The sequence below is a fragment of the Protopterus annectens genome, chromosome 2.part1, assembly GCF_019279795.1.
Source record: "Protopterus annectens isolate FY-2018-M chromosome 2.part1, PAN1.0, whole genome shotgun sequence".
NCBI classification, from domain to species: Eukaryota; Metazoa; Chordata; order Ceratodontiformes; family Protopteridae; genus Protopterus; species Protopterus annectens.
Window position 1 is genome coordinate 1,805,358,258 of NC_056729.1, and position 25,930 is coordinate 1,805,384,187.

Below are 25,930 nucleotides of genomic sequence, written 5' to 3' on the forward strand. Positions count from 1 at the left end.
GTGTGTGTGTGTGTGTGTGTGTGTGTGTGTGTGTGTGTGTGTGTGTGTGTGTGTGTTTGTATGTTTGTGCATATGTAACTGTGCTGTGTGTATGTAACTGCGTGTGTGTATAACTGTGTGTGTGTGTGTGTGTGTGTGTGTGTGTGTGTGTGTGTGTGTGTGTGTGTGTGTGTGCGTGTGTGTGTGTATATGTTACTGTATATGTGTGTGTGTGTGTGTGTGTGTGTGTGTGTGTGTGTGTGTGTGTGTGTGTGTGTGTGTGTGTGTGTGTGTGTTTTGGAGGTAAAATATGTCCTTCAACGACAATTACATATCCTACAGCAAGCTTGAAACATTAGGTACAAGAACTATTTCACATAAAAAATATAAACGTGTATAAATGTGAATATACTACTAATAAAGCAAGCTTAAAGGTACTAATAAAACACATTTAAAAAAATTCTAAGAACAATAATGCCCACCAGGATGGGTGTTACAGGGAAGTAATGGATCTTTCAGGAGTGCGAAGGCCCTCTTCCACTCACAACAGATCTATGCTGGGCATTATTTCCCTGTAATGTGCACTCTTTTGGGCAGTATTGTTTGCATTTCAGTGATTCAGCAGATCACAAAGACACAAGTCTCAGTTGATGCAGGTGCATTAGATAAAGTGAGTCAGGCAATGTGCTTGCTATGCCATGATATGCCATTATATGTATGTTGGGAGGTTAAGGAAGAAAATACCCCCATCTCAGGGAAATGAGAGCCATGGGGACATCAGCACATGCAGGGTTTGACTCGAAAAAATAGAAAATGGTGGTGTAGAGGGAATCCCCAAAGATTTATAGATGATCTGAAGGCCAAAAATTCAAGGTGACAGGCACCATGAAATGAGTGGGTGGACCTCATGAAAAATATTGTTAAAAACATTAAAGGGTACAGTTTTGTATGACTGCTTACCAGTGGAATGTACTGAGATAGATAAAACCAGATGTACAAAAAATAAGTATACTTTAAGCCTGTATTGCACTTTGTAAACTGTATTTTATTGAACTGCTGCTTCATTTTTTTACTGTTTTTTTGCTGTTGTGACTGCTTCGTTCCACACTTTGTATAGGTTCATAGGTTGGTACTAGGCTGTTGCAGGTATCATTGCTACTTCTGCCTTAAATAACATAGACTAGATTCAGACTTTCTGAATCTAGACTGGTATAACTTGAGCACTAAAACCAGCCATCTTACATTAAGAGGGCCTCCCTGCACTCTTGCGGCAGAAGTCTGCAGCTCAAGACCCATTTGAATTGGGGATTGCTGGAATAAGGCTCTGTGTGGGTCTTCCCTTTTGGTAGTTTGTGTTAAAACTGTTTAGATTCACTTGTATTTAAGCCTTGTGTTTACACATGGCTGCACACTGCCCAACGGGTGCTAGAGGTACCCTGTATGGACGCAAATGCCTAGATGCAACTTTTTCCCTAGAGAACAGTCAGTGGAACCCTCCTAGGCTTCCCTGCTCCGCTGAGGGTTACACAGCTGAGCACTGAGCAGTACTGCACACTTTTTAATCCCTAATTCTCATTACAATAAGTAACCTTGGTAACCTTAGAACAAAAACTGATCTAACTTGCCCATCCCCTAACTGTACTTATGGTTTAACCTGCTGCAATGGACAGTCAGTTTCCCAGCATTTCTCCAACCAACCCAATTGACATGGGCATCCTGATGCAATGCAGAAATTGCCTCTTGTATACTGACAACCATTTGCTCCTACAGCAAACAAATACAGTATGTGCGAGATGTAGCTATGTTATGAAACTGGAATCAGTCCTCTCACATAATAATAAACAAAACATCAAACAGGTTGTCAGTACATATACCTCTTCTCTCACACATGATAAAGTCATGACACATAAACCCACATACGTGGAGCTACTCACTAAGAGCCTACCAAAAGACCAGAGTCCTCCCAATCACAAACAACTCACACATACTAGAGTAAGACCAACATCTACTACACATAACAGCACACATACCAGTGTCTCGGGGTATAAGCCCCCTAAGGCAAAACACCTCAAAACCAAATGTCCTGGTCATAGCAGATTCCATAATGAGATACACAGATGTCCCCCTCACCAGGCTGGAAAAGGAGAAGGTCATTGTCAGCTACCCGTCGGGTGCCAGGATTCGACAAATCACCCACACAATTAAGTCATTCAACAATAACTGCTGTTAAAACTGTGTTATAGTACATGTTGGGGTGACCGACTTGAGACATACCTTCCTGGATTATATGCAGACAGACATGACCGAACTCTCATATTATGTGTCCCTGGCAGGTATGTACCTCGCCCTAACTAGCATTCTACCTTCAACCATGATGATGCCACAATATAAACAAAAAATGACTGACTTCAACAATTGGCTTAGCTTCTGGTGTCAGTCCTGGGGGATCCAGTATCTGTCAGCCTGGGAAGACATGGTCGACAGGCCATGCTGCTTTGCCAGAGATGGTCTTCACCTGTCTCCTCTAGGCTTTCAAATACTGGCAAAGATGCTTGTCTCCCCATAGTGCCTTTTTTAGGGAATACCAAAACAACAAAACGTCCGACATAAAAACTCCACTACAGACAAACTCAAGGTCATGCTCCTTAATGCTAGGAGTCTAAACAGGAAACTGCACTCCTTGGAAGCTCTCTTCCCCTTGGAAAATGCTAACTTCTGTGCAGTCACCGAGACTTGGTTCAAGACTGCAGAGAGCACCCCAGCCTTGCTAGGCTACAATGCCTTCCACACATTCAGACCTCAAAATAACCGTGAAAGAACCAAAGGGGAGGTGTATCCTACTTCACTAAATCCAAATACACCTCACGACTGTTAAACAGTACGACTCTCTTGAGCTACTCCAGGTCTAAATAACTATAGGTAAAACACCCTACGACATCATCGCTAGCGACAGGTCCCCCACCATGAACCATGAGAAGCACAACGTCTACCTGGACTTACTTGAGTCACTCAATGTACAGCCGAACACCTTGGTCACGGGAGATTTCAACTATCCTTCTACGAAGGGGGCGACATGCACAAGCACAAGCTTGATCGCCCTGAGCTTCCTGCACTTTTACAAATGCTCTGGAACAGTTAGTCTGCACCCCCACAAGGGGTTGAAATGTTCTGGACTTAGTACTCCCTAATATGGGGGGGGTCACTGTACTACCCCCTGTGTACTCCCCTCCCTAGTAAGGTCAGATCATAAATCTGTCTCATTCGAAGTAATGATCATACCTGACACCTGCACAGCAGCAATAAAAATGAAAAACTTCTCCAAAGCAGACTGTAGCCTACTAAGCAGTGGTTTGAAATGTTTCAAACCCCCCTGCTAACACAGCCAACAATGACTGTTATGAAGAGGAGTATACAAACACTCTGTATAACACTTAAACAACTGTATTGACTCTGATGTACCTGACGGTATCAAAACCAAGTCCTCCCATAAAATACAGTTACCCTGGTGGACCTCAAGTGTAAACAGGTTATGTAACAAAAGGAAGAAATCGATATCTAAGAACAAGAGGGAACTTGGTCAGCAGAGAAAGAATACTCTCCACAGCTTGACCAAGCAAATCATATATCTGGTAATGTTCGCTAAGGCTAGTTATGAGGCTAAATTAGCTTCCCTGGTAAAAGAGAATCATAAGGTATTCTTTACCTACATCCAAAATCTAAAAGGGAATACCCAGCTATGTGCCGAACTCATAGTGGACGCTGCCACTCACACTGACCCTGAGGAAATTACCAACCTGTAAGCTGACAGATTTGATGCAAACTTTACCCTCCTGTCCCCATCAGCTGTACCCCAAAGCATACCTGACACCTGTCCTCTCTCCAGTATCTCCAATGAGCAGGTCATATCCATGCTCTCCAAGACCAAAATTACAGCCTCTGTGGGACCAGATAGCATCCCACGTTGCTTACTAAACAACCTAAAACATGACCTAGTGGATCCACTTGACACTCTCTTTAACCATAGCCTGAACACCGGCTTTGTTCCAGCAGAGTGGAGAATAGCAACTGTAATCCCCTTGCACAAAGGGGATCCATCAACAGACCCTGGGAACTACAGACCCATTAGCTTAACCAGCTTCATCTGCAAGGCCATGGAAAGAATCATCATGGACCTTATCAACAAGGACATAGACAGCCTTCAAACTCTTGAACTAACCCAACTTGGCTTTGTTAAGGGGTCATGCTTACTAAAACTGGTGGACTTCTTTGAGAATGTCACCAAAGCCCTGAATGAAGGCAAAGCAGTACATACCAGCTATCTTGACTTAGCCAAGGGTTTCAGCATAATCCCCCACTCGGGTATCATTGAGAAAGTCTCTCAGCTCAGGATTAACCCAGCTAAGATGGCCCAGATGGGTAGCCAATTGGCTCACGAACAGAACTCATACTGTCAAAGTTTGGGATTCCACTTCCACCATTAGAACAGTTACCAGTAGGATATCACAAGGTTCTGTGCTGGGACCTCTACTGTTTGAAATCTATTTCTTGCAAGTCTGGGCAAAAGTAGATGGCCTGTGGCTCACCAAGTTCACAGATGACTGCAAAGTGAGAGCAATCATTGTGTCCCCTAAAGATATTAGCATATTACAGGAGGGGTTAACACGGACAAAAGTTGGTGCCAAATCCACAGTCTAAAACTAAATGCAAAAAAGTGCATCATTGTCCCCTTTGGCAAAGAAGTAGGCCCTGCAAATTACAATATAAGCAACACCCCCCTAAGCTTGAAACCACTGGTGCATGATTTGGGAACACAAGTTGATAACAGTCTAAACCTCGATCACCATATGTCTACATTGGTAAGGAAAGCCTTTCATGTTGCACACCTCATAAGTCAGATCATCGCATCCAAGACCAAGGATGTTATAACTCCTCTATACTCCACTCTCATCAGACCATTAATAGAGTACAAAACTCCCTTTTGCATGTACCTCACCAGACATCTGCAGCAGCTGGAGAGACCACAGAGCTTCCTGACCAAGAGAATTCAGCGACTTCAAAATATGACCTATATGCAAAGACTGAAAGCCCTGTTGTTGTATTCTGTGTCCTACAGGCTGCTGAGAGATAACATGTGCTTGGCCTACAGAGCAGTCCCTGACCCTGCCCTAATGGAAATGTTGCACACCCACAAATCAAATTAGACAAGAATCAGTCACTCCATAGATCTCAACCTACCCTGTGAATTAAACAAAACATGCTGGAGAAACAGATATGTCTCCTAGAGACTGCCACTGCTCTGGACTAAACTCTCAGTTCACATTAAGCAGAGCTCCTCAATGACCCTATTTAAGCACAACCTGAACAACTGGATGGGAGATGGTAAATCCCCATGGACAGCGGCAGCTGTGCTGATCATAGATTCGCTCTGTAAAAAATCAAACCATCTAACAATGGTCAGTTGAGGAACCACCTACCAATGGTCAATTAGAGAACATGGGTATTACATGGCTAGGCTTGTAGAGGCACTAGGGTTATTAGCCTAGTAACCTCCTATGGGTTCATGGTTCATGGGCTCATGGAATGATACTAGGCTATTGGCCCGGAGGCTCTTATAAGCCTAGCCAAGAATTTTTCCCATGTTCCCTCAAAATCAGCACCTGTCTTCCCTGTCCAGCAGGGACACAGGTGGGACCCCAGGGGTGCATTTTCTGTTTCCCATCCAGTCATCCAGGTTCTTCTTAAAAAGGAAAAGAGAGGTACTTTGCTTGACATGGAGAGGGAGTCTATTCCACAGATGGGGGAGTCTTTGGGGCACAAATCTATCCCACCAACAAGTTCTATTAATGTCACAGACCAGGTTAAGGCCTTGCAAGTTGGTTGCTCAAGTGGAGTTTTTCATATGGATATGCAGCGGCTCCAACAAGGCTGGGTCTGATATGTCCTTGTATGCCAAACACAGGTCACCTCTGAGCAGTCTGTATGAGACTGAGTAGAGGGACAGGGCTTTTAGTCTATTTGTATATGACAGGTATTTGAGACCCTGAATTTTCCTGGTCAGGAACCTCTGTGGTCTCTCCAACTGCTGCATGTGCTTGGCAAGGTACATGCCAAAGGGGACATCATACTCAATAATGGTTCCAATAAGGGAGGAGTACAAGGATGTTATAACCTCCTTGTTCCTGGATGAAATACCCTTATTTATGAGGTGGGCTATGTAGAAACTCTTTCGTACAATGAAGGCAATGTGGTGATCAAAAGTCAGATTGCTATCAACCTGGGTGCCCAAGTCCCTCATGACTGATTGCATGCTTATTACTTTGTTATTAATGTGATAATTAGTGAGGGATGCCATTTTCCCCAAAGGGAATAATGATGCACTTCTTGGCATTCAATCTGAGGCCATGCTTCTGGCACCAGTCATTAGTTTGGGTAAGGCCCTCTTGGAGGATTTTCACATCACTAGGGGAATTTAAGACAGCACCCAGCTTGCAGTCATCTGCAAATTTGGTCAGCCACAGACCACTGGTTTTGGCTTGCACCTCAGAAAAGTATATCTAAAATAGTAGAGAACCCAAGACCGATCCTTGGGGTACACCACTTGTTACGGGTCTACTACTAGAGGTGGCTTCCCCTAGTTTGACTGAGTGGGTTCTATCAGTGAGCCAGTTAGCTACCCATCTGGTAACATACAGGTTGATGCCTAGCTGGGAGAGTTTATCTATTATGCCTGAGTGGGGAATAGTGTCAAAGGCTTTAGCTAGGTCAAGGTAGGCAGTGTGCACTGTCTTCCCCTCGTCCATGGCTTTGGTGACTGTTTTGAAGAAGTCGACCAAGTTTAACAGGCATGATCTCCCTTTGACAAAACCAAACTGTGTGGGGTCAAGTGTTTAGAGGTTGCCAATGTCCTTGTTTATAAGGTCCATGATAATGCATCCCATGGCCTTCTAGATCAGGCTAGTTAGGCTGATGGGCCTATAATTACCTGGGTCAGTGGACGCTCCACCTTTGTGTAGAGGGATGACAGTGGCTGTCCTCCATTCAGCTGGGATGAAGCCAGTGCTCAGGCTGAATACGGTGTCTAATGGAGCTGAGAGCTCATGCCTGACTTCATGTATAATACATGGGATGGGCACACAAAAATATTTTAAAAGTATGCTGATCAGTTATAAAGTAGCCTTAGTTGTAAGATAATAAAGTGTAAAAATGTGTTCTTGTTTTGCATTGGACAGGTAAAGTCATGGGATAATTTTTGACAAGCTGCACATCTCCGCATAAAACATTGAAAACATTTGGACAGAGTGTGGCTGGTATTCATAATCACTGCACAAATGCAGTAGGGGTGTTTGTGATGTTTGTGAGTGAGCATAGCTAAGGTGCGATTCAAAGAGCCCAATTACAGTAATGCACAGTTTAACTGTATAAACACAAGTACTTAAATAACCATGTTTCCCCATTGATCCCTTAAGTAGTTTAACCATGTAAGCAAAAGCTCTTAAATGACACCATTTTCCCATTGATCCCTAAAGTAGACTAACCATGTATGCACAAGCAGTAAATGAGACCATCTCCACAGCGACCCTTTCAGCAGTTTATCCATGTCTGCACAAGCATTCAAATGACATCAAAATGAAGTATGTCCCCAGAGATCCCTTCAGTAGTTTGTCCATGTATGCACAAGCAGTAAACAAGACCATTTCCACAGTGGTCCCTTAAGTAGTTTGTCCATGTATGCACAAGCAGTAAACAAGACCATTTCCACAGTGGTCCCTTACGTAGTTTGTCCATGTATGCACAAGCAGTAAACAAGACCATTTCCACAGTGGTCCCTTCAGTAGTTTGTCCATGTATGCACAAGCTCTTCAGTAGCTGGTCCATGTATGTACCAGCGCTTCAATGTGCCAAAATGAATCATTTCTCCCAGCAACCCCTTCAGTAATTTGACCATGTATGCACATACACTCAAATGGAACTAATAGGCATTATTTCCCCTAATGATCCCTTCAGTAGTTTGAACATGTATGCACATACACAAATGGAACCAATATGTATTATTTCCCCTAATGATCCCTTCAGTAGTTTGTCCATTTGTGCACAGACACTGAAATGGAACAAATATTTATTATTTCCCCTAATGATACCTTCAGTAGTTTGACCATATATGCGCATACACTCAAATGGAACCAATATTTCCCCTAATGATCCCTTCAGTAGTTTGACCATGTATGCATATACACTCAAATGGAACCAATATGTATTATTTCCCCTAATGCTCCCTTCAGTAGTTTGACCATGTATGCACATACATTCAAATGGAACCAATATTTATTATTTTCCCTAATGATCCCTTCAGTAGTTTAACCATGTATGCACATACACTCAAATAGAACCAATATGTATTATTTCCCTAATGATCCCTTCAGTAGTTTGACTATGTTTGCACATACACTCAAATGGAACCTTCTTCTTCTTCTTCTACTTTCGGCTTTTCCCAGTTAGGGGTCGCCACAGTGGATCACCTGTCCACTCATGATTGGCAGTGGAGTTTTTACAGTGTCAAGTTGCCAGCCCAGCACCCAACTTTCCACAGAAGGCACACACAAGCACACACTCACGCCTAGGGCCAATTTAGAGTGTCCAATCCACCTACAGCATGTCTTTGGGATGTGGGAGGAAACCGGAGCACCCGGAGGAAACCCATGTGACCACAGGGAGGACATGCAGACTCTGCACAGAAGGCACCCCATTTCCCCTAATGATCCCTTCAATAGTTTGCCCATGTATGGACATACACTCAAATGGAACCAATATGTATTATTTCCCCTAATGATCCCTTCAGTAGTTTGACCAGGTACGCACAAAAACTCAAATGGAACCAATATGTATTATTTCCCCAATGATCCCTTCAGTAGTTTGACCATGTATGCACATACACTCAAATGGAACCAATATGTATTATTTCCCCTAATGATCCCTTCAGTAGCTTGACCATGTATGCACATACACGCAAATGGAACCAATATCCCCTAATGATCCCTTCAGTAGTTTGACCATGTACGCACATACACTCAAATGGAACCAATATGTATTATTTCCCCTAATGATCCCTTCAGTAGTTTGACCATGTATGCCCAAGCATTTCAATGAAACCAAAATCAATCAATTCCTCCAGTGAGCCCTTCTGTATTTTGTCCATGAATGTACAAACATTAAAATGCAATAAAAAAATATTTCTTGTAGTGAAGTCAATAACTCTATCTCAAAGTATAGTAGTAAATATTCATTTTTCCCTTCCAGTCAGCAAATTAATTTCCCACTTAACTTGCTTATTCCCCAGGTGAATTGGTGCTTACTAGAGTAAGATCGGGGCTCTTCATGATTTTTGTATGCAGCTGAGGCCGTTTTACATTTATCTCTATGAACTGTAGTAATACACAAACATATAATGCCCCTATGCTTGTAATAGCTCTCCCCCTAATGCTTAAGCCTTAAGCATGTTACACTGTTGCCACTGGAGGCTTGTTTACCAAAATGCCTCTGTATTTCCATAGTCAATATGAATAACCTCCACTGGCCTTATTTGCATAAGGATGCAGCCCCCCTCTTCATAGCTTATCAATAGGAACTTACTGAGGGCAGGACTAATAATACCGTCCTGTGACTTCACTGAAAGTGGCACTGAATTCCAGCTACAGATATTTCTGCAGAGGGGCAAACTCACCCTGCATCCCCAGTGGGGGCTAAATCCTCCATCCCACTATATAATTATTCCAGTTCTGAGGGAAAAGGAAGCACTTGGTTGTTTAACAAAACCAAGTATATTTTAAGTGGATATACACAGGCTTCAGTGAAATCAGAATTAGACTAGCAACTTCTGATCACTTGTACTTCAAGCATTTGATGATTTGAATTCTGTATATGTCCCTAAGTAAATGAAGATAAGAGGAGAAAGTTAATTTGCTTTTCAAATAAAGTAGTTAAGAAAATAATGAATGCAAATATACCCTTCGGTTTTAGTAAAGATGTAAAATGATAAGTAACAATGAAAAGCCAGAAGAGTTGAATTACAACTGCAAAACACAGCTTTATCAGAATACTGCCTGAAAACTATTGTAGGTATAGTAGAAAAGGGCATCACCCAGAAGTTCATCACTATAAAAATAACACGTGCTACATCTGAAAAGAAGGAATATTTCAATGGGATATTCCGTGTTATACACCAACAGAAACTGAGCAAAACAGCGCAAATCTAAAAAGCTATCCGGGAAAGATTAGCACAGGACTGACAAAAAAAAAAAAAACAGTTCTAAAGATAATGTGATTATAATTCTGAAAATAAATTATGCAAACACATACAGATCTGAAATAGAGAGGCAATCACTGGAGAATAATTCAAAGGTAACCTTTTGCAAAGTCTATTGACCTTCCATTGGGATCACAGCTATTCAAACTGCTAAATAACCAAATATTCTCTATATTAACAGACAAATTAGTTAGACAAACATCCTCTTACAGTTGCAGAAGAGAGAACCACACTGCAGCTACATCAAAACTGCCCAAAACAATACTCTACTGCACAGATCATTGTTTCTCTACATTTATCCTACCCAATATTCTGAACCATCTCCAAAAACTCACCAAATGCCAGTCTGTCTTCTGATCACATCTCCTAATTTTTCCTTCCTTTCTCCCACTATCTTCATTAAACTACACGCAAATTTCATTTGCAGTTCTCACACCACTTCACCTTATATATCATTCATTCTTACTACCTGCTGATGAATCTATACATTCCCATTCCTCTTACACTTTGAATGTCATATTCCTCACCTTGTTTGAACTTATTGTAAACATCGTATGACATCACTGCACTGCTTCAGTCCTACTTTATTTTTAATTGTGTGTAATTAGTATGTAAATTGTGTCTGATACAAGTGGCTGTATGCTAGCAGTTCACAACACACTTGCTTGCTGCCACTTGCTCAAAAAAGCATTACATTTGCCCGATCTCCTGTAACTACTTAGCCCTCCCAACACAACACCCAAACCTGTAAAACTCTATAGCTGTAGCAGAGCCATAACTCTAACCCTAAAATTCCCAGCTGGTTCCTAACCCAAGTCCTGACACCCTTCTTCTAAAACTACAATCCCCAAACCTACAGGAAGGCAAGGATGTGCAACAAAGAGGTGGAGGGACTGTGTGACAGGAGACCTGCAATAGTCAGGCATGAGCATTGAAGAAGGCAGGAGTATGACACTGAATCGAGAGAGATAGCGACAGTTGACACGACATCTTCAACCCCATGTAGAAACTGGGAAAAGGGGAGTTGATGATGATGATGTCTTCATCATTATGAACATCTCAATTTTAATCAGTTAGCCACTAGCTTTTACTGACTACCATGCAGGACATATGCTTTGGTGAAGACGTACTTATAGGTTCATAGGTTCATACTAGGCTATCTGCCCTGGGACAATTATAAGCCTAGCCCGATTTTGTTTGGCTTACGCCACCCCTTGATTTGAGTATACTGTGCCCTTTTTACGGTTTAGTTTACTGTGCCTCTGTCTAATAGTGACATGGAAGTAATCCCCGGAACAAACCTACAATCCCCCATCCACTTATCAAGATTCTTCTTGAAGAGATTCAATGAGGTGCTCTGCCTAACATGAATTGGAATTCTATTCCAGAGCGAAGGGAGCCTCTGGGTTATGAATCTGTCCCTCCAGCAAGTCCTATTTATTTCTGTGCTGAGGTTCAAGTCCCTCGAGCATGTGGCTCTAAGGGATTTAGATTTACTGAGGTGGAGCATGTCCATTAATTCTGGATTGGACATAGCTTTATATGTCAGGCATAGATCGCCTTAAAGTAGGCGGTATGCAACTGAGTAGAGCTGGAGTTTTTTTAACCGAGCAGCATATGGCATCTGTTTGAGTCCCTTGATCCTCTTGGTGAGGTACTTTTGGGGTCTTTCTAATTGCTGCAGGTGTCGGGTAAGGTACATCCCAAAAGGGGCATTGTATTCTATGATGGGCCTGATGAGGGATGAATAAAGGGGGCACGATTACCTCTCTTGATCTAGATGTGAATCCTTTCATGATGAGGTGGGCCATGTAGAAGGTCTTTCTAACCACTTTGGCAATGTGGTTGTCAAAGGAGAGATTGCTATCAACTTGGGTCCCCAGATCCCTAATTACTTTCTCTGTACTTAATGGTTTACCGCCTATGTGGTAGTTTGTGGGCACATTGTTTTTGCCAAAGGGTATGACTATACACTTTTTGGCATTTAGCTTTAGACCATGGCTCTGGCACCAGTTATCCATCTCTGTGAGACCTTTTTGAAGGATGTTTGTGTCAGCTGGAGAGTCGATTATGGCACCCAGTTTGCAGTCATCTGCGAACTTGGTGAGCCATAGTCCTCCCACATTGGCCTGTACCTCAGAAAAGTATATACCGAACAAGAGCGGTCCCAGGACAGAACCTTGTGGGACACCACTTGTGACTGGTTTCAAGTCTGACATGGCTCCAGCAACTCTCACTCTGTGGGTTCTGTCTTTGAGCCAGTTTGCGACCCATCTTGTGACATAGGGGTTTATATTTAAGCTGGATAGCTTATCTATGATGCCCGCGTGGGGTATTGTGTCAAATGCCTTTGCTAGGTCTAGATAGGCTGTGTGGACTATCTTCCCTTCATCTATGGCTTTGGTGACTGTTTCAAAGAAGTCAACCAGGTTCAAAAGGCAGGATCTGCCCTTGACAAAGCCGAACTGGGTAGGATCTAGTGTCTGTAGGTCCCCAATGTCTTTGTTTATGAGCTCCATGATGATCCTCTCCATAGCCTTGCAGACTAAGCTAGTCAGGCTTATGGGGCGATAGTTTCCAGGGTCCATGGAAGCTCCACCTTTGTGGAGTGGGATCACTGTTGCTGTACGCCATTCTGTGGGCACATATCCTGTAGTGAGGCTGAGATTGTACAGCTGTTTTATTTGAGGGTTAGTTCTTCTTGGAGTTCATGTAGGACGCAACCTGGGATGCCATCTGGTCCCATGGAAGCAGTGTTTTTTGCTTTGGAGAGGGCAGCCTTCACCTGAGCATCAGAGATGTTTGGGAGGCATCCCCCTGCTGGGATAGACACTTGCTCTTTTGGGGGGGGGGGTGTAGAAGTTTGCACTGAACCTGTCTGCCAGGATATTGGCGATGTCTGTGGGTTCAGTGTATTTTTTGTCGTTTAGAATCAACTCAGAACAAGTCTGGGAGTTGCATCCCAGGTTCCTAACATAACTGAAAAAAGCCTTATGATTGTCTTTAGTGTCCTGTGCAATTTTTCTCTCAAAGCTGGCCTTGGAGGATTTTATGAGGGATCGTAATTTTTGCTAGTACTGATCAGAGATGCCTTCCCTATTAGGGATTTTGCTCTATCATGTAGTATCTTCCTCCTTCTGTTGTACAGTCTATTTATGGCTGAGGTCCACCAGACTGGACGCCTGCCTTTGGATGATTGGGTCTTGGTTTTTTTTTGGGATAGCTTGATCTATGCATTCCTGGAGATGTCCGTAGAATGCGTTTATATAGGATTCTGCAGTTTGGGCCGTAGTTTCCACTGGTCCTGGGGCCTTGAAAGATTTCACTTTGGTTTTGAGAAGTGAGAAGTTCGCTTTTGAGAAGTTTTTCACTGTGGTTTTCTGGGCTGGGGGTGGAGTCGGGATGTGGATATCCAGTGAAATTAATTTATGGTCTGATCTTACCAATGAAGGATATACTTCTGGTATGGAGCATAGAGTCCCCATGTTGGTAATGATCAGGTCTAGTATATTATCCCCTCTTGTGGGAGTGGTGACTAGTTGTTCCATAGCATTTGAGTTTATAATTTCCAGGAACCTTTGGGCTAAGGTGCTGGGGCTAGAGTAGTGCTCCCAGTCTATGTTTGGGTAGTTGAAGTCACCCAATATAATGGTGTTCGGAGAGATCTTCATGTTCTCCAATGTTTTCAGGAAAGCCGAGTGGGATTCCTGACTTTGAGAGGGTGGTCTGTAGGATGCTATAAACTGAAAAGCAGTCTTCCCACTGTTAGTTGCACATGGATGGTCTCCGATACTTCATGCAATGCCACTAACCTGGAGGTGTGGATATCCTTGATAAATATGGAAACTCCCCTCCTTTTGTGGTTCGGTCTGGGTTTTGGGGCCGAAAAGCATGATATGAGGTATAACCTGGTAGTGCTGGGGTGCTCTCTGGAGCCTTGAACCAGGTTTCTGTCACTGCACAGATATCGATGTTCTCCATACTGAGGAGAGCTTCGAGTGCGTGCATCTTGAGGTTAAGACTTCTGGTGTTTAGCAGCATTACCCTTACTTTCTTGTACCTTGTGCTGTCTATGGAGGTGGGTTTGACTTTTGAGCCTTGCCTAAAAAAGGCACTATGGGGGTGGCCAGAGCCTTTACCAGTATCTGAAAGCTCAGTGGTGACAGGTGCAAGCCGTCCCTAGCGAAGCAACGCGGCTTGTCGAGCATGTCATCCCAGGCTGATAGACACTGGATCCCCTTTAAATGACACCAAAATTTTAGCCAATTGTTAAAATCGATCATTTTGTCTTTGTACTGTGGCATCATTCTAGGTGAGGGTAAGATGCTGCTCAAGGTCAGGGTCATACCGGCCTGGGCTACATGATCAGAGAGCTCCTCTATGTCTCTTTTCATGTAGTCCAGGGAGGTACATCTCAGGTTATTCACACCAGCATGTACAATGACTGAGTCATATTTGTATTTGCTTTGGAGTGACCTGAGTGCTTGTGTTATGTGACGGATCCTAGCGCCCGACAGGCAGCTCACTGTGACCTTCTCCTTGTTCAGCCTGGTGAGTGGGACGTCAGTGTGTCTGACAATAGAGTCACCTATTACAAGAGTATCGGGTGCGTTATTCAGCCTTAAGGGCTGTGGCTGCTTGGCACACTGACTTTGTGGGCTATGTGTTGTGCGTGTTTTGTTTTGAGGTGGCGTTTGCTTGGATGTCTGCTTTGGAGGTCTCTGTTGCTTAGGTAGATTTTTATTAAGAGCCTCTGAGTATGTTTTAGGGTATTTATGTGTTTGGTTCGCTGATGTGGTGGGACTATGTGATACTGGAATTGTGTTGTGTGAGGTTACCTTCTCCTCCTGACTGGTTATACCAGTTTTGAGATGAGAGAGCTCAGCCTCCAGTTTGGCTATATGGTTGCATCTCTCACATATATTTGAACCTGTTTGGAGGAGGAGAGGGTTGTCCATGTACATGAGACAGTTGTAACATTGCCTCAAAATTCCCAGATTCACCAGCTGGGCTGGAGAGGAAACCATTGACTGACCTTTGGACATGCTAGAGTAATATAGGGAACTGAATTAAGACGGTCCAATAGGGGACAAGGTAATCGTAGAGAGTATAAGAGTAAGTAGTGCTTATGGTTTAATAGTGCTAACTTGTAAGATTACTTATTTGGACCAGTGAAGGGCCTTAGGATGAGAATATGGTGTTTAATTTGAGAGATAGAGCAGTTCTAAGGAAAAAAAGTGAAGAGCAGACTTTGTGGAGCCAGGAATAGTTTAAACCCAATTAGGTGGCGCTGCCCGTTATTGCGCTATGCACAAAAACGTGCAAAACCGCGCAAAAGAGGGTTTTAAGAGAGGAAGTTCAAGGAGTTTGGAATTGACCCAAAATGGCCAATAAAACTACAGTTTCAAGGCAGTAACCACTCCCACATGGGGCAGGCAGGCTGCTCAATGTTTATCACTGCCACTGATGAACAGAGAGACCCCTTTAGCCCAAGCAAAAAATGGCCTCCAAGAAACTTACAAACAGTTCTGAACTGCAAGCCTGCAACTGAACTTTTTTAAATCTCAGAAAAGTGGGAAAAAAGTAAGATTTTTTTGTTTTTTTTAAAGATAGCAGAGGTTCACAAGTATCAACAAGTTATAACAGTGCAGTAAATGACCCCACACTTGAGTGCTAGGCCAGAGACAGATAAAATGCAAGTTTTAAGAAAAAAACGATTTTAAAAATAAGTGCAAACAGGAAATTCAGTAAACAGCTCTAGGTTGTGTTCTAAATACAGTTACCAATGCAGAAATCAAGTTTAACAAGCCAGAAAATGTTCAAAGTAGGCGGCTATGCAGAAAAACTTAGCAAAATAATCTGAAGAAAATACTTAAAAATCTCAAAAGTGGCTCCTTTCTTCTCTATGGGTATATTATTTGGATGCATAATAACTTACAGAACTACAGCAACTTTAAATAACTGCCAGAGCACAAGTACAAACTATATCACCAATGACAGATATAGTTAATAGCAATATGGAAGAAGTGGCTTTTATTAGAATGGTAGCAGTACGTTCTGCAGATCCTGGTTTTTCTGGTATTGTATGCAGTTTCTGATTCCCAGGCACTGACTTTAAAAAGTGTCTTCAGTTGGTATGATAGGTGGAATTAATAATGAAATGTTTCTGGAAAGATTTTAAAGGTGTTGCACCTAGGAAGGATATGATCGTGGTCGATCAAGGTGGAAAGGAATTATGTACAGTCTATGGATGGGATACTCACCATGGATTCTAGGGAGAGTATCTTTGAGCCTTTGCAATGTAGTAGTGAAAGAGATGATTCTAAGTGGGGGAGATGCAGAGTAGGGTGCTACTGTGACTAGCAAAAAGCTGGCTAAATCAGGAAAACAGTAGAAAGATTCTTGGTCGTAAAGAATAAAGGCAGAAGACTGGTCATTTTTCAGTATACATGAGAGTAACATATTTAGATGGAAACAGAGGCAAGCTATAATTGTTTCTACAGCATATGAGCTTATTGACATCAGGATGACCATTTTGGTAAATGCATATGGTCATGGGGAATGGACACCTCTTCAGATGTGCTATATTTTATTCTATTTCCCTCAGCAGTAAGTGACTTTGTGCATTGAGAGTGGTCTGTGGGTGGTTATTTGTTGATATTTTAAGGCATTCCATTTATTATAGGTTAGGGAATATTTATATCCTGGGAGTGGTAAGGAGAACCAGGATATTAAAAAAAAACAAGACATTTTCTGCAGATTAGAGGATCTCATATCTGGTCAGGGAATTTTCATTATTCATTAGTGGTAGCCTCCATTGCCTAACTGTGTGACTTTAAGCAAGTCACTTAACTAGCGATCATTCCTGGGCTGAGTCTGAAAAAAGTCCATGGAAATCAGTGCTCTACCCCAGAAAATAAACACAAATAAAATAAATCTAGAGGGTTAGTTATGAGTCATATAGAATTGTCAAGGTGAACAGGTCTAAAGGCTGTTGAATGGATGGATGCTGGGGAACATGAGTTTACCTATAAGAGATGTGTCTAGTAGACAATAATTGATTTCATTTTTGTGAAAGACAAAGACCTCAAAGAGGTGACTGAATGACCTCATGAGGACCTTGAGATTTTGAAGTATCTGCAGCTTGTGTTCCATGTTATTTCAGTAAAAGTAAGCTGATACAGTGTACTGATTTTTTAAATGGGTTCAGCTGTACATTCGCAAACCGTGTGGATATGAGGAAATACTAACCTTCTTCAGGGGTGATGCTAGAGGGGGACACACTGGGGCACATGCCCCCACCCTCCCCATCCCATGAAAGTGTATGCCTTCTGGACTGCCCCAGCCTCTGGAATACTAAAAAAAAGTCTTTTGCTTGGCTGAGTACACTTGACTCTTTTTCCATACAAGTCCTTGATTATTTCCACAAGCACTTTCTTACTTCAGTATGGCATGGCCCTTTTGAATAGGCTCTTAGGTGAATTTTTAAGCAGTTTGGAGAAATATACTCCACTACATTAAGAAGCAGCAGTTTGGACGAAGTGTGTGTGTGTGTGTGTGTGTGTGTGTGTGTGTGTGTGTGTGTGTGTGTGTGTGTGTGTGTGTGTGTGTGTGTGTGTGTGTGTGTGTGTGAAAATATATATATATATATGTGTGTGTGTGTGTGTATATATATATATATATATATATATATATATATATATATATATACACAGACACACACACACACGTGTGTGTGTAAATATCGATCTATATATGCATATACACACACACACACACACACATGTGTGTGTGTGTGTGCGCGTGTGTGTGTGTATATAGATATATATATATATATTTTATATATATATATATATATATATATATATATATATATATATATATATATATATATATATACATACATATATATATAAATATATAGATAGATAGCTATATAGATAGATATATATTTATTAATTGACATTTGTTAATCGGCTTGGTCCAGTTGGGCTTGAGGCCCATATTCAGTGGAGACTCGACGAGAAAATCTCCAGAAAAACACAGTTTACAAAGAATCAACCATTTGAGTCAAAAATATGGTCAAAATCAGCTATACAAGAACGTTAGAGAGACAAAGCAGAAATGCAAACACATGATATATACATATCAGTATTTTTACAGACTAAAAATATATATTTACATATTTACAAAAGAGTTAAGTCCAACAGTATTGATTTTAATGTTTAATAGGTATCCACAATAGTGGAGTATTTAGCTGTATGTGGAGGGACTGAAAAGGTATATAGTAGGGTTGTGGGGAGCTTAAATAGGGGCTTGACAAGGACATATTTTGGAGTTGAGTAGCAGATATATATGTGTGTGTGTGATTTCCGATTTCTTTTACTACATTTTTTACACAGCCAAGAGATTTCAAAGTTTTTTGTGTGTGTGTGTGTGTGTGTGTGTGTGTGTGTGTGTGTGTGTGTGTGTGTGTGTGTGTGTGTGTGTGTGAGTGTGTGAGTGTGAGTGTGTGTATAAAATGCCCCACTTTGAGGTTTCTAAGTGACTTGCTCAAAGTGACACATCTGGTAGTGGAAAGAACCAAATCATGTACGCTGAAGCAGCATATTAACAGCTTAGAGTCATAATCCTCTACACCAACTGCCAGACCTCCCTTATTGTTCTTTTTGCCATAAATCAGTCATTAGAATTCTCATTGTTTGGAAAGTGCATGTCCGTGTAGCACTTGTTGTAGTTTTGTTAACCTTTTAAGAGAATTAGAGTTGTTAATGAATTGCTTCCTGTAGTCAAAAGTAGAGTTTGAACCACCTACCTCCATAGGTTTATAAGTCTTACTAGGCTTCTGATCTGTGATGATCCTTAGAAGCCTAGCCATACATTCCCAGGAGGTTTTTTTGCCCTCATATTTTAAGTGTGAATAATGCAGAGGCAGGCTGAACTTGTTATCCCTATTCATGAGACACAAGGTTGCTAAATCACAGGTGAATTTGCAGTTACCTATCCAGTTGTCCAGAATATGTATGAATAGTGTAAGAGAAGTACCTTTTGGGGGCTTCCACCCCTCCCAGTTATTTTATTTATTATTATTGAGCAAATACATTAAGAATTGTTTTAACCTGTTTCTTGTAATATATATTGCTTTCTGGCAAACTGTTGTGGATTACAGTCACTAAATAATGTCAGGCATGTGAGTTTCAGATTTTATGTCCTTTAGAAATTTAGAAAATGCTTGTTAATGCAGCTTTCTAAGTGTGTAAGAAAAATATTTAGAATCTATTCCTGATTGTTGGGTCTTTGTCCCTGATTCTTGAGCAAAGCGGTTGGGAAGGTACAGCGGTGTGTATAATGGGATGCATTGTTTAGTTCACAGATTAGTGAGCTGAAATACACTTCTTGGCCATTATGTATTTGTCCATTTATAGGATCATAGCATCATAGGAGGTTACTAAGCTAACAGCCCCAGGGCCCTTATAAGCCTAGCCACATTCAACCCATGTTCCCAAGGGTGTCTGGTTCAGGCAGACACTAAAATCAGCACCTATTGCCCCTGTCTAAGAGGGACACAGTTGGATCCCCAGGGGTGAATTTCCTGTTACCCACCCAATGGTCCAAATTACACTTACATAGGGCAATAAGGGGCTTTGTTTAACATGAATAGGAAGCTTGTTCCAAAGGTGGGGCAACCTCTGTGAGACAAATATGTCTTTTCAGCAAGTTCTGTTGACATCACACACCAGGATAAGGTCCTTTGAGTGAGTGACCCATGTGCCATTTGACTTGTGAATATGCAGCATTTCCATTAAAGCTGGGTCAGAAATTTCTCTACATGCAAGGCACAGGTTGCCTCTGAGCAGTCTGTATGACAGAGTAAAGTGACAATGATTTCAGTCTGTCTGCATAAGACAGATCTTGAACACCCTGAATTTGCTTTGTAAGGAACCTTTGTGGTCTCTCCAAATGCTGCAGTTGTTTGGAAAGGAACATACCAAAGGGAGTGTTGTACTCTGTTATTGTCCTGATGAGGGAAGAGTACAGGGGGGTTTATAACCTCTTTTTTTTCCTGGAGGCAGTGCCCTTACTTATGATTTGTGTGATATAAAATGCCCTTATTACCACTGTGGAGACGTGGTGATCGAAGTTAAGGTTGCTGTCAACCTGTGTGCACAAATCTCTCGCCACTGACTGTGTGCTTAGGGTATTGTTATCGATGTGGTAGTTTGCAACAACATCACCCTTGCTGAAGGGGATGACAGTGCATTTTTTTGCATTAAGTTTAAGACCGTGACTTTGGCACCAGTCATTAATCTGTGTAAGACCTTCTTGGAGGATGTTGACATTGCTAGGGGTTTCAATGATCACTTCCAGTTTGCAGTCATCAGTAAACTTTGTCGGCCACAATCCTTTAGTTTTAGCCTGTACTTCAGAGAAGTAGATTCCAAACAGTAGGTGTCACAGAACCGATCCCTGTGGAACACCACTGGTTACAAGTCTGCTGGAGGAGGTGGAGTCTCCTGTTTTGATCGTATGAGTTCTATCAGTGAAACAGTTTGCAACCCACCTGACAATATATGGGTTTATACCCATCTGTGTGAGTTTATCAATGATGTTTGAGTGTGAGATTGTGCCAGAGGCCTTGGCTAAGTCTCGGTGGGCCGTATGCTCAGATTTGCCCTCATCTAAGGCTTTGGTGACTATCTCGAAGAAGTCCACCAAGTTTAACAGCTGTGGAACAGAATCCCGGTACATGTGAGGCAGAGCACCTCGCTGGCCTTGTTCAAGAAAAATATTGACCAATGGATGGGAGATCGCAGATATACCCCAGGGATTACCTCAGTGTCACTGCTCGACAGAGGCACAGCAAAATAATGGGTATAGTTCCCCATACTAAAGGGGTGGCGTAAGCCACAAAACGATGGGCTAGGCTTGTAAATGCCCTCGGGCAGATAGCCTAGTATGAACCTATGAACCTATGAACCTATGATCTCCTCTTGACAAAGCCAAACTGGGTGTGGTTGAGCATTTGGAGATTTCTTATATCTTTGTTAATAAGGTCCATGATGACTCGTTCCATGGCCTTGCAGATAAGGCTGGGCAGGCTAATTCGTCTATAGCTCTTGGGGTCCGTGGATGCATGCCCTTTGTAAAAAAGGATGACAGTAGCTGTTTTCCATTCCACTGGGATGAAGCCAGTGCTTAGGCTGTGATTGAAAAGTGTGCTCAATGGTGATGCTAATTCCTGTTTTAACCCATGTAGAACACAGCCCAGGATGTTGCATGGTCCCATAGAGGCTGTGTTTTTGGCCTTGGAGAGGGCATTTAAGACCTGCTCCTCAGAGATACTAGGTGGGTGACAGGTGTCATGGATGCTTTGGGGTATATGTGGTGGGGACAGGGGAGTGAAGTTTTCACTGACCGTGATAGCCAGCAGGTGTGCTATATCCATAGGTTCTATATATGTAGTACCATTAACTATGAGTTCAGTGCAAATTTGGGCCTTACCTTTGAGGTTACAGATGTAACTAAAGAATGGCTTGTGGTTATCCTTAGTTAGGGAAGCTAATTTTGATTCATAGTTAGCTTTGGAGGACTTCACTAGGAGTCTTATTTGCTTGTTTAAGTTGAGGAAGGAGTGTTTCCAGTTTTGAGACCATTCTTTCCTACTCTTAGACAGCAATTTCTTTCTCCTATTGTATAGCGTATTAATGTCAGTTGTCCATCAGGCAGATTTGTTTTTCCTTGAAGATCTTGTTTTAGTTCTATCAGGTATGGCAGAGTCAATACAATTGTGCAGGCACTTGTATAAAGCATTGGTGTATAACATAGCATAGGTGTCTGTTCCATCAGTGGTGGGAGGGGCTATGAAGCTATTTATGCCATCAAATAAGAGGTTGTAATTGGCCTTGGAGAAGTTTTTTAGTCTAGTTGCTGCTAAGGAGGGGGGGGGTGGTCTTGTGTTATAGTTACTTCTAGCGAGACTGATTTGTGGTTAGATCTCACCAGGGATGGCCACACACTGGGGGTGGTTTAGTAGTTCCTCATGGTGGTGAGCACCAGGTCCAGGATGTTTGAACCCCTTGTGGGTGTGTCAACCAGCTGGTCCAGGGCATTTGGAGTTAACAAAGTCCAGGAACCTTTGGGCAAGTGAGTTAGAACATGAATAATTTACCCAGTCTATGAATGGGTAATTAAAATCACCCAAAACCAGGATGTTTGGTTGTATCTTGATTGACTCAAGTAGATCCAAGTATGCTGAGTGGATGTCCTGATTTATGGAAGGGGTCCTATAGCTGGCAATGACCTGAAGAGGGGTCTTACCTACAAGCAGTTGCACCTGAAATAATTCAAGGGAATCGTGTTATTTAACCAATCTAAAGATGTATTTATCTTTAATGAATATTGATACACCACCTCCTTTAGTTCTCACACCTTCAGTTTGTGGTCTGAACATGTGGAAGGAAATGTAACCTGGTCGGGGTGCTCTGTGCAACCTTAAAGTAGGTCTCATTGACTGCATTAATTTTACAGAAAGCAAACATTTGAATGTATGCAGTATACAAGGGGCTGTAATTGATGGTCATGTGTGTGTGTGTGTGTGTGTGTGTGTGTGTGTGTGTGTGTGTGTGTGTGTTTGTGTGTGTGTGTGTGTTTAAAGGAAGGAAGAAATTAATTGTAATAATTAGGTGCTTCATCATATAAACCATGTTTTGAGGGTACAGTCATTGGTTTCCTTGTTTTTTTGACTATTGAGATTGTCCCTATTTGTCTGTGAATAAACTACACAGCATGAAGTCTAATATTAAAATATTATCTATGAATGCATTTTTAATTAAACTTGTTCTTTTAGGCACAAGGCTATGAAATGCACTGCGTTGGATTACAACAGTTTGGACCCTTTAGTGTAGATGAATTAATGCTATGAGCTGTTAATGAGCTGCTTCTTGTCGCACAGCTTTTGATTCCCTTTGCCTTTGTTTGTCTAGTGTGAGTGTGACCAAGTAATTTCACCAGACAGTACTCCTGAGCTACCCCTGAAAAGAGACACTTATATCCTGGAGACTGACCTAGGCTAACAAATTCATTACACATTTTTATTTTAAATTCCTGTACCCTTCATTAGTGCTTCACTATATGCTATTTGAATATGAATTCCAGCATGTCTGTTGAGGTTTAATGGATTGCCAAATGCATTTTCAATAAATGTGACTTTCAAAGAAGAGACTTTTACTGTTGTTCATGCTGTATTGTGATCATTGCAAAAGTAAAGAAGCAAAAATTGTATGCACACTGACAGATTTCAACAGTGTTTTATATTAACTGGGGAGAGACAGCCAAGTAATGGAATAATGGAATGGCTGGGGGTGGTCCATTACTTCGCTTATGGCCCCATCTGACCATAATCTGGCTCTGCTGTAATTGTTCAGAAACTGCAAATGAGTATTTATCCTAAAATATGTTGTATTTTTTTATTTTTCTGTCTTTTAAAACACTTAAAGGGGCAACCCAGGTGCAGTGTCTGGATATGTGACTTGCTCAAAGTCACTCAGTAGGAAAACTGAGGGAGAAATAATCAAACCCTGTACCCTGTCTATATGAAACGGCTTACAGAGAGTTTAGAACCTTAATCCTCTGCACTAACTAACACGCTCAGGTGTATCTTTATTTTCTAATAAATCACTGATGGCTAAAAATCACTACAGTTTATAGTCAGTTAGTAATTCCCTTTCTTAGACTTTCATGGTTTTTGCTGTTCAAATGTTCAGAAAATGCATGTTGATGCAAAACGTCTTGTTCTATTAACTTTTTAAGTGAATTAAAGTAGTTTGCCTCTTATCTATCTCCAGTTTTGCATAACATCACTGATTTTTGCCTTATAGTTATGCCCTGTCCCTCGTTAAATTCTTTGTTTAGGTAAATCAGCAAGGATTACTGTCCGTTAATAACACCAGTCATTATTGTTGAGAGAATGCATATTCATGCAACGGTTATTGCTCTGTTAACATTTTAATTGGTTTGGAGTTGTCTAGCACTTATTTTAACAAACTGTTTCCTGTAGTCAAAGGTACAGGGTTTGAATCCTTTCACTTACATATGCCTACTTTGTGACTTTGAGGAAGCCTTTTATCCAAACAGTGCCTCTGGGAATTCCTTGATAAGGGACATTTTGCCTACTGGGTTTACCAGGTTAATAAATATGTAAAATAATCCAAGAAATGCACAACAATTTATGTCTATGTTGTACTGCACTTGCATGTAAAGGTTTGATGAAGAAGTATTATGGTATGTTTCATATATTCTATATTTTTACATTTTCTCCTGATGTTTGTCAAGAGGCATCTTTCACGCATATCTGATACCAGTGCTATATGCCTCCTAATCCATGTTTCCAAAAAAGGATCATGCGATTGGATAATATGTATTTAAATATGACTGAAGTGATGATAAAATGTTGATTTGTATAGGTAAGGAAGTACAAGACTGGCTGTCTTTGCAGGCTATTTTTTAAGCCAAGCCAATTTCTATTAAAGGATGAGAATCAAACCCTGTACCTTGTGTCTTTGAGGGAAACACTTTACCCATTATGCTAACTGCCAACCCCCAAATGCAAAAGCAGTTTACAGACATGAGTATTATCAGAGCACACCACACGGGAAGTCTTGAATTATGTGAAGTGACGAAAACATTTAATCCTGCATATTTATTGAAACAGCATTCTTGTGAATGTGGTTAGCATCCTGTTCTCTGATTTCAAAATTAAATAACATTTCAGATTTGTCCCTTTTTGTCCCCCATTATTTTTGGCTTTGTCCCGAGCAAAGAAATTGAGAGGTATTTCAGTCTGTTCTTTATAAAATGTGTGGCTTCTGGCTAGTTGTTGCCCATTGCTATCACTAAATAATGACAGGCATGAGTTTCAGATTTTATATCCATCAGAAAATGCTTGTTAATGTAAAGCTTTTTATTTTATCAACTTTCTAAATATATAAGAGAAATATTTAAAAGCTGTTCCTGATTTTATTGCTTGTTTCTAATTCTTGAGCTAAGAAGTTGAGAGGGTAGACGGGAGTTGTATGACTCTAGTGAGCTGAGATACATTACTGGGCCATTGTGTATGAATTTATTCATTTCATTTAATCACAAAAAGTATCCAATTTGTATAGTTGTATAAGGGGCTGTAATTGTGTGTGTGTGTGTGTGTGTGTGTGTGTGTGTGTGTGTGTGTGTGTGTGTGTGTGTGTGTGTGTGTGTGTGTGTGTGTGTATGAGTGCATGGTATTTGTGTATGTGTGTGTGTGCATACCCACACACATGCATGTGAGTCAAAGATCAAAGTATTAGCAATACAGTGGATAGAATTTAGAAAAAATAACAGGGATGAGGAGAAATGGTTAACTGTTCATCACTCGAAATTTGTAACTAGAAATGCTAACTGAGAATATGAAAAAAATTGTGTCTAGTTTGTGTGTGTGTGTGTGTGTGTGTGTGTGTGTGTGTGTGTGTGTGTGTGTGTGTGTGTGTGTGTGTGTGTGTGTGTGTGTGTGTGTGTGTGTGTGTGTGTGTGTGTGTGTGTGTGTGTGTGTGTGTGTGTGTGTGTGTGTGTGTTCGGGGGGGCTCCACAACTTTTTCAATTTGCTCTCAGGTCTCTGCTGGA